Source organism: Puma concolor, chromosome A3, assembly GCF_028749965.1.
Source record: "Puma concolor isolate L17-30 chromosome A3, mPumCon1.1.hap2, whole genome shotgun sequence".
Lineage (NCBI taxonomy): Eukaryota > Metazoa > Chordata > Mammalia > Carnivora > Felidae > Puma > Puma concolor.
In genome coordinates, this window is record NC_141669.1 from 81824458 (window position 1) to 81842361 (window position 17904).

General features: G+C 40.5%; 1 long non-coding RNA gene across 1 annotated transcript; it reads right to left on the reverse strand.

The window, feature by feature from the left end:
- Window positions 1-1515: 1515 nt before the first annotated feature.
- LOC147582562 (uncharacterized) lies at window positions 1516-5534 on the reverse strand. The gene is made up of 2 exons (XR_015249285.1): window positions 3047-5534; window positions 1516-2130 (listed from the first exon to the last, which is right to left on the reverse strand). It is a non-coding gene; the product is annotated as an uncharacterized LOC147582562 (long non-coding RNA).
- Between the last annotated feature and the right edge of the window lie 12370 nt (window positions 5535-17904).

Consider the following 17904-nt stretch of genomic DNA (forward strand, 5'->3'; position numbering starts at 1 on the left):
TGATGAGGTCTGGGGAGAATTGGGTTAACGTATACAACCTGTTATTTCCCTTATAAGTTCTGAACCAGTTGAGAGAGATACACAGAACTTAGGAAGATGGAGGTCAAAATAATCATCTTGAACACACACTTAGCATTTACAATTCTGTGTTCGGATGGGGATGTTGAAGGTGTGAATCCAAGGGACTGATTTCTGAAACAACACACTATGGATCTGACATTTTAACTTTAAAACCAAATCCTTCAAAAGTTATTTTGTGCTCCGGCCATCTCTTAGGATTATCATCCTCATTAGTTCGTTAACGGTGGTTTTGCTCTATTTTAGTCTGTAGTCCAAACCCCCTGATCTCTCTTCTTCTTGCCCACTCTGCACACTGTTGTCAGCCCCATCTGCCCTAAGCCTTGTTTCAACAACACCACTCCCCTCCTCAAAAACCTTCAATGGCTCCCTGTTTTCAGTTCTTCACATCTCAATTCTTCCTGCCCCTTCAAAGCTCTCTGTCATCTGTCTTAACCCACACTTGAGTCTTGCTCACCTGCCCCTCTGCTCTTCATTCTCACTCACTGAGCTGATCCCCACTTTAAACCTGTTCCACTCACACTTCTCCCTGAGACAGCCTCTTTTCTCGAACTTCCACACCTTCCCGGTCTCTGCAAATTCAGCTCTAGTCCATTGATTTCCTCCTCCTTTAAACCCAAATGGCAAGTTTTTACTCTGAGAAACATATTAGCCTCTTTGTGCCATCATTTATCACTCACTGTTTCTTTTCTCCCCCAGTAAATCTCTAAGAATAGAGACTACATCTTGTGAAATTTCTATATTCCCCATTGCACAAGCCCATTGTGGAGAGTGACTGAGAGATCCCTGATTGCTTGCTTGTTAATTACCTAAAAACTAGTCTCTCCAAACTCAGGATCAGGATTTGATGTGGATTTGATGAACACACCTATACTCTCCCTATTCCTTTGCTTACTGATGTGTAAACATTTGTCTTTATATCCTACAGGTTTTTTTTAAGGTTTTATTTATTTTTGACAGAGAGAGAGGAGAGAGAGGGAGAGAGAGAGAGAGAACATGAGGAGAGGAAGAGCATAGAGAAAGGGAGACAGAGAATCCCAAGCAGGCTCCACAGTCAGTGCAGAGCCCAACGTGGGGCTTGAATTCATCAACTGTGAGATCATGGCCTGAGCTGAAATCAAGAGTTGGCTGCTTAACCTACTGAGCCAGCCAGGTGCCCCTTAACATCATACAGTTTTAAATGAAAGCTACTATCATTTATTTGTGTATTTATTCCTGAGGACACACTGCTATTAAGCAGCAGAAACTGACCTGAACCCAGATATACTTGCCCCAAAGTCCATGATTTTAACTGCAAGTTGTTATTTGCAGTCATTATTACAGTGTGAAGAAACTAGTCTCGGTGATGCATCATTTCTCAAAGTGTAATTTTTGGGGTCCTACTAGATTTTTATGTGAAATCAAGATTCCATGGCTAAATCAGTTTGGCAAACACTGCATAGAACAAGAGTAATTTTTATTAAAGAGCTTGACACCTTTAACGAACTGAAATACATTATAAATAGTCAAAAAAGGAACATGATCCACAGGGTTCGAAATGTATTTGATTTGGGATTATTTTTCATACAACCTCTCAAAGGACCAGTGCATTCTGGAATGTGTTTTAGAAGCGTGGCTTGACAGCATACTTATATTGTCAGTTGTTTTTTTTTTTTTTTTTTTCCCTTTTCTGGATTCACTTCATTTCCATGTTTTTTCTCTGAAGGGGAGTACCCCGAGCCCCATTAGGCATTTCTGTTATTAAGGTTTATGACAAAGCTAGGATGACAGTTATCTCTGATTTTAATATCTTTCTGGGTGATGGGCATGGTGTTAACTATTGACCTTTTGGGGGAAGTTGCACACTTGGGATCAAGGTCATTGGGCAACATGAATCTCCAGCTACAACTCTCCGTCATCCCTGGTGCCCTGACTCATTTGTCCCCAGAGTGCGATGCACCTAGACAAGGTGGGGTCCAGGATGTGCCAAGGGACAGAGTGCGTGTTGTAGAGCAGCAGAAGGCAGCAGGTCAGTCTGCCTGTGGCAAGCAGTGAGATGAGGTGAACAAATTGCTGGGGAAGGAAACCAGAAAAGCTTTAAGGGCACGCTCAACATTTAGCTTATTCTAAATCTATTATAAGTTATTCTTGTCCCAGTTGAAACTCATTGGATGATTTCATGTTCACTCACTTAGTCTCAGTTTTTCCTAGAAGAACAGCTGGAGCACTGGCCCCTAACTGTTTCCCTGGGTCTCAGTCCCTGAGAAGACACATCTTCAGAGCCTTAGATTGCCCCTGCCTCATGTGTCCTGCAGGTCAGGCACTTTCCCATCCAGAAATAAAACTGTGTTGGTTTTTTCTTGATTGACATTTTTGAATGACCTTTGGTGTTTAGCTTTGTAATGGATTTACTCATATATTTAGTCATTTATTCATAATATTTACTGACCACCTATTTCATGCTAAGCTCTATGCTTTGTGTTTAAAGAACAAGCAGAAGCCCAGACTTTGCCCCAAATTAGTTCCCATTTCAGTGTGGGAAACACATACATACTATATTGCAATGGTGCACAGATAAGATGGGCACTGAAACAGAAGGAAGCACCATCTCAACATGGGTGGAGGCTTCTGGAAGAGTGGGCCAGTTGGATAATAGTTGGCCAAGCAAAGGTGGGGAAGGTGAGTATAGGGGGCGTGGGAGCTGAGGAAGGGATTCCTGGTAGAAGGGTCAAAATGAGCCCAGTGCGGAGGTGAAAAATAAAACAGAGTACATATAGAATCATTCAGCGTTAGTAAACCATTTACCAGCTCCCACACATCTACACACTTTTAAGGAAAGGCTGGAAGTAGAGAGATGGTCCCCCACCATTGCATTATCTTCTGTTGCCCATCTCTCTTTTCTGGATCTTAACTATCAAGAAATAATCACAATCTTGCAGTTGTGCAAGATCTCAGGTCTTGTGATAGATTTTTTTCCTATTCCACTTACCGATTAATGAAGCCTCAGAAACGAGTTCAGACCTCTTCCATGGTTAACACTCAGGAGAAAGTCTCATTTCAGCAGTTAGGAACAACAGTGTCATTTTTCAGGGCCATATGCTTGAGATGAATCAAGGTGCCTCCATTACTAAAGTGAGTCCAGAAGCCTGAAAAATGCTTCTACAAATTCAGGAAATACTGTGCAATGAAATATTCCTTCCACAGTAGTCGAAGAAGAGTTAATACACTTCATCTTTTCAGATGTTAAGTGGTAAGCACTGGCCCTGTGTTTTCACCAGTATTCTTAAGGAAGAACAACTCTCCCCCTGAGAGGTCAAGTTTCTTATTAAGAATCATATTCTTTTTGGGTGATACTAATAGAATTGTAATTCTTATCATAATCCTGAGAAATTGTTGGACACAGCATAGATCTGAGTCTATGTGCTGCAAAAACAGAAATAAAACATGGATAATCAATCGTAGCCCCAAATCCTGCAATCTACAATTTTAAATGGTGGTACAGGAAATTAGAAGTCCTTTCTGATAAACATGAATCAAATTAATATATTTGATTCAAATTAATGAAATATATATATATTTCATATAAATTATGAAAACATGAATCAAATTAATATACCACCTTTAGGTGCCAGAGAAAAAGTGGGATGGTAAAATGGCAAAAGCCCATAGATTTTGTTTTCTGTTTTCTTAACTTTATTGAGATATACTCAATATATGACACTGTGTAAGTTTAAGATGTTCAGTGTGATGATTTGATACCTGTATATATCTGAAATGTTTACCAAAATAAGGTTAGGTAACATCCTTCACCTGGCATAATTGCTATTTTGTTGTCATTATAGTGAGAAGGTGAAAGCAACATTCTCATAGCAACTTTCAAATACACAATACAGTATTATCAACTATAGTCACCATGCTGTGCATTAGGTCCCTGGAACTTAATCATTGTATAGCTGAAAGTTTATACCCTTTGACCAACATCTCCCTACTGCCTCCACCCCTAAGCCCCTGGCAACCATTCTACTCTGCTTCTATGAGTTCTGTGCCTTTAGATTCCACATATAAGTGAGATCATACAGTATTTGTCTTTCCTTGTCAGATTTATTTCACTTAGCATAGTGCCCTCAAGGCCCATCCATATTGCTGCAAATGGCAGGATATTTTATGGCTGAATAATGTTCCATTATATATACCACATTTCCTTTAGCCATTCATTTTTTGATGGCCACTTAGGTTGTTTCCATGTTTTGGCTATTGTGAATAATGCCGCATTGAATATGAGAGTATAACTATCTCTTCAAAACAGTTATTTCATTACGTGGGATTAATGAAGTGGGACAAATGAACCCATGTTTTAACATCAGAAAACATGGATTGGAACAGAGATCTACTTAGCCATAATATGACCTAGGGGTGTCATTTGACCTCTCTGTGCCTCAGGTTCTTCATAGATAAAGGAAGGATAAGATCACCTGTTTTTGTACAATAACTTTGATGGTTAAAGATACTTGTAAAACACAGAATAATACTTGGCAGATACTCATTCTTAAATAAGGAGCAGCTCATGCCTCAGTTAGGATTCCATCCCTAAGCATCTAATGTATGTAATTACTTTTAAATTGACTTGTGAAATAGCTATGTCTCCCGCTCATTGCTGTCTTGAAGATATGAGTTCTGAACTTTCATTTTACCCTTAGTTGCATCTAATTCCCTATGGTGTCTTCAACAATAAACAGGTTGCCTTATATTAATTCCTAGGAGGTTTTTTATCCAGGTTCTCTGTACATTAAGACAAAATGAATCTTCATCCCTCATTTATTTTAGAGAATCAAATGACCTCACTAGGGCTGTAGGATGAGAGGAAAATGAAAATAAATGGTGCATAAATTTGACCAGTTAGCAACTTGCAGAAGCTGTCTCTCCAAGCATAATGCTGAGCGGCCCTTTCCAAGTTATGTCATGCTTTTTTGAGTTCAGGAGCTGTATTTCTCTGGAGAAGAAGAAGAAGAAGGAACTCAACCATTGCTCCTTTAACACAATTTTCTAATTCCAGTTTATGTATCCCTGGGGCACCTCAGCCAGAGTTCTCCATATGCCTCTTGGTGGATGGTTATTTCCATGGACTAATTTCTTCTAGAGATGGATAATATCTCAGCCCCATTCCTAGGCTTGCTGGGGCATAGAGGACCTTGAATTAAAGGTTTGCCCCTAAAAATGCAAATACCTCTGGAAGATAATTAGCCTTACCCTTCACATTTAACTTACTAAAAAGGATTTTATTTGGGATGGGGCACAAAATATGAAAACATGAAGGCCCCAGGAGAAAGATCATCATGAAAGGACTGAAGGAAACTTCCAAAGGACCAGAATTAGAGGAAGTTGACCACGCCACTGTGAATATTTATGTGGCTGGGAAAATGTAATTGTGTTCTGATTCTGATTCCCTGGTCTTCCACCCAGCCCTTACCATGAAGAGGGTTCTGAGTTAACCAGCCTGAGGAGGCTCCTGCCTTGCTCAACTTATTCTCTTGGTTTTTTTTTGGGGGGGGGGGGGAGTGGTGGTGGTGTACATAATTGGAAAGAAATGGGTATAAAAAAGACAAAAAGTCTAAAAGTGGTACCAGGTGGTGTGTTTTCCGTGCTACTTTGAAAAGAGAATTGTGGGTGTAGCTACAAAAGTATAGCAATTAATGGGCTAGAAAGTGAGTTTTTCATAAGTGTCCCTGTGGTCAACATGTTTCTGTCTGGTATTTAAGAAATACAAGACAGGGCAAAGTCATTTTGGATTTCCTTGTAGATATATTGACTGTGCTTCTTGGATTTTGACACTTCTCCAAGACTGGGCCACCTGGGTGACTTTATAAAAGTGGCAATGACACCATGCAACTAAAGACCAAGTGATTTTACTGTAGAAGTGGCAGGGTTTGGAGCAGGAGGCCAGTCTTGACTGCGTCATTCATAGTTGCATGAAGGAGGAAACAATCCCTTCTACTCACTGGATCACTTTCGTGGCAATGTCAGCAACCTCCCTTCTTCGTTCTATCATTGGCCAAGAAATCAGCGAATCAATCAGTTGTCTCCTAATTCAAAATCAGAAGGTCTGGGCTCTTGGCAAACATGGCAATTTGAAGATGTATAATTTAGTGCCACTTCCTCTAAGGACTGTAAAGGACTAATAAATGAGGATAAACCATGAGGAAAGGGGAGAGATTGAGCATCATATGCAGAGAAGTGGAGTGACCCAGAAGGGATAAAAAGACTGAAGTCAAATTTTAGAGATAAAAAACTATAATACCTAAGAAGAAAATTGCACTGGATGAGATTAATAGATCAATGCTGCAGAATAAAAGATTAGTAAATCGAAAGACACAGTGAGAGAAACTACCCAGAATGAAACAGAGAGAAAAAAAGAGACTAGGATTTTCCAGAATTAATGACAGATCTGGGAAGCCCAGAGAGCAGTATGCAGGTTTTATACACACACACACACACACACACACACACACACACACACACACACACACACACGCGCGCACGCACGCACACACCACACCACGTTCTGCTTATGTTGCAAAAACTGTGGTTTTCTCTAGCTTAGTGAATAGATTTGTCAAGTCACCAGATTGTGACCTGAAACTAATGTAATACTGTGTGTCAACTATACTTCAATAAAAAATAAACTAATAAAACTGTGGTTTCCCCAAAAAATGAACATCTCTGCAAAAGCCATCACATATCTGTAGTTGTCAGCATAAAGAAAGTCAAGGAAGAAGTCGGTAACTTACAAGATAACATTCGATGTTTAATCTATTTAGGGGACTGGTGCTTGCATGGTAATGTGGGTAGTTTATTTCAGGGTGCAGAGCCCTTTCTGTCTGTTATGCAGTTATGTAAGCTGGTGACAGGGCAGGTGACAGCTGCTTCCTTACCTACCTAGAGGCTGCTGGTCCAAAGACTCAAGTGCCTTAGTGGCCAGGGTCAGCTCTCAAAGCAGACAAGAGAAAAAGCAGGGGATCACCCAAGAGCTCGAGACATTGTACTGCTGGCCCTCTCGCCTTGCACCTCCGACACCCAAGCCAGCCCAGGTTGGACATCAGGGCCCTCTCACAAGGGAACTAGCAGAGAACAGAGACCCAGTTTCCCCTCCAGCCTTAAAGAAAGCAGTGTTTGCTTCAATTCACAGGAGGATGGCAGACGTGGGGTTGGGAGTGAATAGTCCAAACGCATGGGGGGTTGAAAAGACTCAAACTGCTACATGTCAGTTACCCGATTTTAACTGTGCTCTTTCAAATTCCCCTTCCCTATCTCTTGGGCAGATATACGTTTCCTAAATATACCAAGTTATTTAAGTCCAGCCTGGATTAAACCCTTGCCCTTCTAATTTAGATCTCACACCCTCTGTATGAGTTTGCTGGGGCTGCTGTAACAAAGTACAGACTGAAAGGCTTAAACAACAGAACTTTGCTCTCCCACGATCATGGAAGCTGGGAGTCTGAGCTCAAGGTGCTGGCAGGATTGGTTTCTTGTGGTGCTGCTCTCATTGGCTTGTAGATGGCCATCTTATCCTTGAGTCTTCACATGGTCTTCCTTCTTTGTGTCTGTGTCCTAATCTCCTCTAGTTATAAGGCTTACAGTCATACAGTATTAGGGCTCCCTCTCATGACCTTATTTAACTTTAATTACTTCTTGAAAGACCCTGTGCCCACATCCAGTTACATTCTGAGGTACCAGGGTTTATGACTTCAACATATGAATTTGGGGGGGGTGGGGACACAGTGCGGCCTATAATACCATTCTTTCTTTTCCAAGTGCATGCATGAGGAGGTGCCTTGGGAAAGGGGAGAAGGTGGCCTGGGTCTGGACACCACCACTTGCTCTTTAATGGCACCTAACTCCTCTGGCATTTGGGTTTGGGAATAACAATGGGGGAAGGGTAAGTATCTTTTTATCTAACAGCCAGCAGTTGGTGTCCTCCGCTGCTTTTCCTGCTAGTACTCCCTGGCATCCACAAGAGCTCTTCAGAGGTCTATGGTGAGCAGCCTTTCCGAACAGCTCCCCGAGAGCTGGCTCAACTTCTATCCCCACTGGTCTCTACACCTCCCAGAAGCCTCAACACCTCTCAAGTGCCAGAGATGCCTCACCATATATGCAGCCTTCCTTGACTCCATCCAGCACAGGGATTTGAGCCTGGTCATCTCCAAGCTCCTAGAAACTGTGTTTCCTTGGCGACCCATGATGGCCATGCAGGCTTCTCCAGTTCCCTGTTCAGAGTGGCACAGGGGTAAACGTGTTTGTCCATAGTGTCAGCAGACATCTCACTAGTTAATAAAATGCAAAGGCAGGTAACCCACATCTTAGAAGGTCCAAGGGAGGTGTCTAGCCCCAACTGATCGCTCATTAAAATAAGAGGAGTTTATTTCCCTCTGGCCTTTGTCTGGGCTTTCAGCACCAATCTCTATGCACTGAGAAAAGCCCTACTCTGCTTATCCTTGCACTGAAACCATCACTGCCAGGGGAGCAGTCAGAATCTAGCATGGCTTATCCTTGCTGTGAGGAAGTCTCCTTGGGAGTCTAGAGAAGTGAGTTAACAAGGGATCAGTACTGGGGATGAGTTCAATATGGTAAGGTCCGAACTATATTTTGAGACTGACTTACAGTAACAATCTCTGAATCTCTACCTTCCTTCCTTCTATCGTACCATGACTCATCTTGATACTTTAAGTTATAACAAAGACTTTGCACTCAATTCCCAAGCCTTGGTGATGGAATCTTAAGCACTTGTGAGGCTTGAGAATGATTTGACACAACAAAGGAGCTTTATTATTACAAGATGGATTCTAGAGTCTCAAAAAACAAACAAACAAACAAACAAACAAACACCCCAGATAAGTCCTGCCCCTGTTCCTGTATGAATTCGAGTCAATAAAAATTTCACGGGGAACTTTAGTGACATAATCACACGGTGAGAATAGCCCTGGATTTAGTTTCAGAAGACCTTGATGTTATATTCTTCCCCACTCCCCTGTCCTCAGCTGTGAGACATTGACCGGTAACCCAATAAAATGAAATACCTGCTATTTCACGTGGTTTCTGCGCTAATAGATCATATCATATTTATTATATATTGAAAAGGCTTTAAAAGCAAATTCTGTATAAAATTGAAAAATGGTCACACATGTTATTACCAGACAATGGTCAACGACCCAGACATGCATGGCCTTCTGACATTTGCAGAGTGCTTAAATTATCATGTAACTTTTACTATGAAGCAGCTTGAATCCAGAAGGTGAGAAAGGTCTCTTGCCTTCCAGCTCTGCCTGCTTTCCATCACAGTGCACATTCAGGTATGCATAAGCAATTGCTTAATCACAAATGACTGCAATAACACACCAAAATCAAAACACGTTTTTTGGTTTTTATTTCACATTACAATAATATATCTTCCTTTATACTTTGTTCATCAGTTGCTGATCGACCTGAAAGAAGGCCAGCATCCCAGAAGTAGGTTCCTGTGCCTTCTGGCATGAGTCTTCCCAAGCAGTATGATTGGAGAAGAAAATCATGTTATGCTAACTTAAGCCACATCCTCTCCCCCTTCTGCCTCTCAACTTTGTAAGCTGATAAGGAAGGGTGAGTGCTCTCTCCTTTGGTACCAGCAGGCAGTTCAAACCACACAACCCCTAGTCTGCTTACTGGAACCCTCACCCCATCCCCTTATCACCACAAAATACAGCCTTGATGTGAAAGAGAAAGGATTTCGTTGTTAGAACCCAGCTTGAAAGCCACTATCACTTTGAATCCCCATCTACTAACAGACTGTGATGTGACAAGTACTGTTTTAGGCTTCAGAGACATAGTAAAAAAAAGACAGATGTGAGACACAGATAATCATTAAATCAATTACTCTAAAACATCGTGGCAAATAAGTTCTATGAAGACAAGTAAAAAAAGGGTCAGGAGTGACAGGGAATGGGGAGAATGCAATTGTAGAAAGAGTCACAGAGAAGGCTTCTGTAGGTTAATATCTGAGCACAGAACTGAAAGAAGTGAAAAAGTGACCCCCACAGAGATCTGGGGCCAGGTTTTTCAGGAAGAGGAAACAGCAAATGCGAAAGTCCAGACAGAATCATGCTTGGTATGGACACAGACCAGCAAGAGGCTAGTGTTGCTGGAGCATGAAGATGGGGAAAATGGCAGGGAACTCAGGGAGGGCCAGGGGTCTGAGCATATAGAGACTCTGGACTTTACTCTAATTATGATATGGAGCCAAAGGAAGGTTGCCAAAATTATATGATCTGACCTCATAACTGGGCAGGTCCCTTTCTTCTCTGAGGAGACTTGACCATGGAGTGGGAAGTAGAGTGAAGGCAGGAGGAAGATCCATTGGGACATTGCAGTGTCCAGGAGAGCATGAAGGTTGCTTCATAGGAGTGAGGGGGTGAAGGAAGGGAGAGGGGGTGGTAGAATTTAAGGCTGGATTACATGTGGGATACAAGAGAAACTGAGGCATCGGGGCTGAGCCTAATGCTACCATGATATGAACACTGGAGGGAGAAGACTGGGGGTGGGGTACCCCAAGTTCTGGGGCTGACTTGTTAAATTTGAGAACCCAACAGACATCCAGGTACACCATGGATCTATGAGCCTGGAGTTCAGGGGAGGACCAAGGGGGAGTTCATTTCTGAAGACTTCAGCATATAGATGGCATTTATACTTATAACCATGCATCAGTTGAGATCCCCCATCTCTATAGATAGAGAAGAGAGCTGAGGACAGAGTCTTTGTGAAATCCCAGCCTTGAGCTTAGGAAGAAAAGAGGACCCAGCGAGGGGAGCAGCAGATAGGAGAATCAAGGAGAGTAGGAGTAGCCAAGCAAAGAATGGGATTCATGAAGGAGAGAGTGAGCAATGGAGTCAAGTCTACTGAGATCAGAGGAAGAAGTCCATAGAGAATGAGCTATTGGATTTCCCAACATGGGGGTCAAGGGTGACCTCAACAAAAGCCTATTTAATGGGTGAACAAATGCCTGACAGAAGTGAGTTGAATAGAAGGGGGGGGGGGTGGACACAATGAACACAGTCTTCCAGGAGCTTTGCTGGAAAGCTCTGTAGCTGGAGGGTAATGTGGGGTCAAAGAGGGTTTTTTGTCTTTAACACTGGAAATATTTCAGCACGTTTATGTGTTGATGTAATGAGCCACTAGAGAGGATAAAACACACAGTAGGTAGGGGAGCGGGAGGAGTCTGCCTGCTGGAACAAAGTCCAACTGTGGATAAAAGATGGCTAGGGGCTCCACTGCACAAAGGGGTGTGGCAATGCTCTCCTTTCTCAGTAGCACAGACAGGACAATCAGAAGGAAGGACAGTAGAGTCAATGGGTTCAAGTGCATGTTGATGGGTAGAGCTGCCAGCAGGAGCATGGGAGAGTCTTTTCTGATTGCTTTTCTTATTTAGGTATAATAGATTCAAGATCATCTTCTGAGAATCAGGAGAGGAACAAGGCAATTGGATTTTGAGAAAAGAGAAAGTATGAAATAGTTCTCTAGGATAGGGTGTTAAAACCAAAATTCAACTAAGTGAATTTGAAGATCGAATTGGCTTTATTAAAACAACTCATGAATCAGCAGCATCCCATCTAGCAAGTAGAGGGGAGCCCCTCTGAGCAAAACAAAATGAAGATTTTTAAAGGCAGAGAGAGGGCATAAAAAAAAAAGAAAGGAATTTATTAGCAAGGAATGCATTGTTTAGGCAAGGTTTGTCCTTCAAAGGGGAGCAGAAGGGGTGTATCAGTAAATTTTCCTAGTATTGACCTGGAAATTCTACATTGACTGGCTAAAGGTTACATTCACAGGAGGTGGAAACTGTAGTCAGGTTCAGTACTGTCTTGGTTTGCTGAGTTGGGGCCTGAACCTAACTGATGCCATTTTGAGCCTATGGTTTCCTTTTTAATAAAGGGAAGAGTGGATAGACCAGTAGATGAAGTCCTGGAAGCCCACTGGGAGTGTGTGGTTATAATTGTAAACCAAAGTGAGTCAGATTGGTGGTGTTTGGGCCCCAAGTGGGCAAGGGATGGAATGTAACTAGTCCTGGGGTATGGTGTGCAAGTTTGATAAAAAAGCGAAGGGAGTCTAGAGTGATCAGAATGGAGGGTCATGAAACATGAATCCTCACTTCTCTCCTTGCAGCTTGAATGGCCTGAGAAACAGTGAAAAGGTCAATGAGCCCCAAATGGTTGGTGAGCAGATATCAGAGTGTTAAAAAGGAAACCACAAGCCCAAAATGGCATCACTTAGTCCAAACTCCCAAATTGGGGCTTAATACATAATCCAGTTGCAGTTTCAACCTCCCCCATAAATGTAGTTTTAATAGGCCAGTCAGGAATTTTCTGATAGGCACCAATGAATCTGCCACATGGGTCCTCTCCATCCCCCAAACAAAAATAAGGTAATCGGCATGATAAGACCCTCTGCTCTTATCATGAGGGAAAGTGACTTTGTCTGGAATTATTCTTTTCTTCTGCTAATAACTTTCTTGTCCTATCCTTCTAGAAAGACCTTCCATTTTAGACACCTCAGAGTTCTCCTCTACTTGCTAGATGGGATGCCACTGATTCATGAGTTGTTTTAATAAAGCCAATTATATCTTCGAATTTACTTGGCTGAATATTTGCTGTTTAACAAAAGGGAAAAATAAGAGTTGGTGTTCAGGGAGTAGAGCTCTGTGGGTCAACTTAGATCCTACTTGAATTTGGGGTGAGGTGTGGGTGAGGGGGTCCATTTTACAATGAGCAGGTAAAGCGGTGCTCTTCAATCCTGTCAGACAATGTGAAGCCAAGAGCATTCCATGAGATGTTCCACTTCATGTTTAAGAAGTACTAAACTTATTTTATAGTAATGAAAGCCTTGTAATAAAGCATAATAAAAACATTTAACACTGAGCACCTACCACGTGCTAGGCATTTGAGTGAACCTGACTGATGCCATCTTGGACAAATCTGCCATGATGACTGCTCCATGACCTGAAGCGTTCTTGAGCACAGCATCCCCCCATTCTCTCTTTTTGTTTAACCACACCATCAAGTACACCCTGGGAAAATAAAGTCCTTGATCTGCTCTGGAGATATGTCTATGATTCTCAAATATTCCCTCCCCACCGATCTTCCATGACTCTTGCATGACTACATAAAAGCAGGTTTTACAAGAGGGGACATTGTAGAGATCTACTGGTCCCATAGCCTCCCAAGACATGCTTCTGTTCACTGGTCTCCTTAAAAACCATTTCTCATCAAACTGGACTTGGCCTTTTCCTTCAGTCTTATGGATACTTTGGCCTTTGGAGGTCATTTTGCACATCCTTTTCATGGAACAGCCTTGTTTTGAGTACTAAATCAATGAATCTTTACAAGAGCCTCATGCGATTGTTGTTCTCATTTTGCAGTTAAGAAGACTGGTAAAAGAGATTAACTGGCCTTTTCAATGTGTGAACTCTAATATACAAGCCACGATCATTGTTTGTTGGAAGTAGTTGTATGGTGTTGATACTTCACAAAACTATCTCCTTGTGTGTAGTAGAAAGGGACTTATGGAAAGCGTGAGCTGTTCATTTTGGGGAATATTATACTAATGAGATAAGGATCCTGGGCTTTGGGAAACACCACATTCTTCTTAGCTTTTGCTTATGTTTTAAGAAATGTCCTCTTTGTTCACCTTAGGATTTGTGAAGTTGATTTAGAATAGATCAGCTTGACAAGGTTGGGTTACGGCAATGATTTCCAAGGAGGGCAGGGACAGACCCTATAGGACATCTCAGAAATTACTGAGAATTTTTTGGTTACCTCAATGACTAAATAAGGAGAGGAATACTGCTGGCATCCATGGGGTTCAGGAAAGCTAGATATTCTACAAGGCAGAGGGCTTTCATGTAGCTGTGAAACCTACTTAAATTTAAGCATACACTTTTGTCCAGTTTTAGCTGAGGTTTTCTAGTAATACACCAAATTTACTAGAAGAGCAATTCTTTTTTAAACTGAGGGAATATTGTACTTTGCTTTGATTGGAATTTTACCAAGTTGTTCACTATTTTAGAAAATCCTCACTCTGCCTGTAGTATTTCAGTTACCAAGGCAACATACAGTATTAGTATACTATGTACCAGTTGTATTCACCGTGACACCTCTTTGTCAGATGTTATTAGAGAAGTCTCACATATTTTTGGAATCTGGCTAAGGGAAAGTTGAATTGGGGATATATTTACTGGTATACATTTATATACCTGCAGTTATTTCCATCCACAGTTATGGTTGTCTATCCAGGAGACAGAGGACCTGTGTGAATACTGGCCTCTCGCCCAGTGATGTGATGTGAAGTTGCAGGGCCAGAGAACATAATATGATATGAATGTTACATATGGAGTCTATCCTTGAATGAGGTATTTAAGTAGTTCTGGAAGAAACAGAACTTAATATTGTAGGGGCCAAGGGCAGCCTGCCCCAAATTATGCCCCTTTGGCATATTGATTATTTGAAGTAAAAGTTACTTAGAAAACAGCCAGTATAAAGACATTCAAACCTCCTCTGTCCCCCTGAAAGCAGGAAATAAATCTCTCATGTGAAAAATACCCTCCCTGGGAATGCAAGCTTGTGCAGCCACTCTGGAAAACAGTATGGAGGTCCCTCAAAAAACTAAAAATAGAACTACCCTATGATCCAGCAATTGCACTACTAGGTATTAACCAAGGATACAGGTGTGCTGTTTCAAAGGGACACATGCACCCCCATGTTTATAGCAGCACTATCAATAATAGCCAAAGTATGGAAAGGGCCCAAATGTCCATCGATGGATGAATGGACAAAGAAGAGATGGTATATATATACAATGGAGTATTACTCAACAATCAAAAAGAATGAAATCTTGCCATTTGCAACTATGTGGATGGAACTGGAGGGTATTATGCTAAGTGAAATTAGTCAGAGAAAGACAAATATCATATGACTTCACTCATATGAGGACTTTAAGAGACAAAAAAAATGAACATAAGGGAAGGAAAACAAAAATAATATAAAAACAGGGAGGGGGACAAAACATAAGAGACTCTTAAATATGGAGAACAAACAGAAGGTTACTGGAGGGGGTGTCGGAGGGGGGATGGGCTAAATGGGTAAGAGGCATTAAGGAATCTGCTCCTGAAATCATTGTTGCACTATATGCTAATTTGGATGTAAATTAAAAAAAAAAAATTTTTTTAATCAGAGACAATCAGATTCAGAGATAATAAAGACTGTTCTTTCCAAAATCAAAAAAGAAAGAAAGAAAGAAAGAAAGAAAGAAAGAAAGAAAGAAAGAAGAAAAATACCCTCCCTATGCTAACAAGTAAAACGGCATCCTTATCACTAGAGATGAAGACTTTAAAGCTGATAAAGCTGTGGAAATAAACCTTGTTACTTTTTATTCTAAATTTCTACCTTAGCCGGAATTCCATTTAGAATTTCTTACTAAAAGCTCCCAAACATCTATTTTCTTTATCCTGTCAATTTCTTATAAACGTATTGTCTTTTGGTCTACAGTGTATAAAATCTGCCTGCCTTGGTCATTTCCTTAGGCTTCAATTTCAGTATTGGGCCTCCATGTACACTTAGTATAACTTTGGATTTTTTTCCTGTTAATTTGTCTCGTGTCAGTTTAATTCCTAAACCAGGGAGAATAATGCTCGGAAGTGGGATAAAGAAGGAAATTTCTTCCTCCTCAACAATACATACAAGCCAGAAGTTAGTCTATGATATCATATAGACATGTCAGAGTGTTAATTAATAGAAATATTATGTTATTTTTCTGGATTTTGTGATGCTTGTGGTAGTTGTCAGCTTTTTAAAATTGGTAATTTGCAAAAAATTAAAGATAGATAAAATATAAAATTCATAATTTGTTACTACTTGTCCATTCTAATTAAATGTCTACTTTCATGCCCACTTTTATATTCATAATTTTGTATTTTTTAAACTTTATATTTGGTCAAAATGTCATCATAATATTTATACAGGCCAATCTCTACTCAACACAGAAATTATACTTTATTTCTTCCTTTTTTGTAGGTTTATATTGTATTACTTAGCAAATTATGAGGACAGGAAAGATAGTAGAATAAACTTACTCTTCCTGCCATATCATAGTCAATGACATTTTAAAAAACATTTGTTGAATGCCGATTCTGTGTAGGCATTATTCTAGGAGATATCTCATTTAATCCCTAAACAAAAATTTGCAAAGTCTCTCAAATGGGGTCTTAGGACCGCTTCACACTCTTTTTTTCCCTATAATTTTTTTCTAGTTTTGTTGAAAAATAATTGACATACATTACTGTATAAGTTTAAGGCATACAATGGTTTGATTTACATATGCTGTGAAATGATTACCATAATAGGTTCAGCTAACATCCATCCTCTCATAAATACAACAAAAAGAAAGAAGAAAAGAAAAAAGAAAAAAAAATTCTCCTTAAGGTAAGAAAGATCGTATATCTTTTGCTATTAATTTTTTGGCTTATTTTTTAAATTCCACATGTAAGTGACATTGTTTAAAAAATTTTTTTTTAATGTTTATTTATTTTTGAGAGAGACAGGGCATGAGCGGGGGAGGGGCAGAGAGCGAGGGAGACGCAGAATCTGAAGCAGGCTCCAGGCTCTGAGCTGCCAGCACAGAGCCTTATGTGGGCTTGAACTCACGAACCGCAAGAACATGACCTGAGCTGACTTAACCGACTGAGCCACCCAGGTGCCCCTAAGTGACATATTCTTAAAGAGAACCTCCAAGATTGAGTGTTTCAGGCCCCATAAAACATACCTCCTCCCAAATAAAAGTTTATCAGAGGATTCTCCTAATTTTGTCTCTACCACCTCATCTCCACCGCACCCTGCCTCACTGCTAGTTAGCCATTTCATTAATTTCTGATTTCCTCTGTGATTTTTGCAAAATTAAGCAAATATGAATATACACATATATGTATTCTTATTTAACCTTTTATTTTACACCAAAGGCGGCATGCTTGTGTTCATTATTCTTATGCAAACAAAAATTCTTTAAGTTGTCAAGTATATCATTTTCACTTGATTTTCTGGATTTTTAGTAATAGTCATCAAAGACTTTTTCCATTTTTGGGTTATAAAGAAATTGTCAATATTTTCTTCTAGTACTTTTAGTTTTCAATTTTTAATTTGATATAAACCATAAAGTACATGTCCAATTTTATCTATTTTCAAGTGGCTGTCTGATTGTCCTAACACCATTTATTAAAAAGTCCACCCCTTCCCCCAGTGATTGAGATGCCATCTTAAGCATACACTAACGTTTGTATGTACTTGGCTCTATTTGTAGATAAATTCTGAACTTGCTGCTCCATTGACCTACTTGCCTATTCATGCACCAATAGCACACTATTTTAATATCTGATAGGGGCTAGCTGTCCCCCCAGTCTACCATTCTTGCTGTTTATTTCATCATAAAAACTTTTGAGAATCAACCTGTCTAGCCTCAGAAAATAATTGGTTTTTAAAATTAAGATTGTGTTAAATTTTACACATGAACTTGGGAGAAAATGGACATCTCTGTATAGCAATGGTTTTGCATATTAGCAACACCTGAGTATCTTGAAGAAAATACCAGTTCCTGGTTTCTTCTCCAGGAATTTAATTTGACTGGGGATGGACCCCCAAATAGCTGCAATGTTTGAAGACTCCCAGGTGGTTCTAATGAACAGCCAAAGTTGGGAGTCATACGCCTAGTCCACAGGTATGTGGATACACATTATTTGTGTCTGTTTGGTTGCCGAGAGGCAGCAAGTTAGTCCAGGTGTCCCAA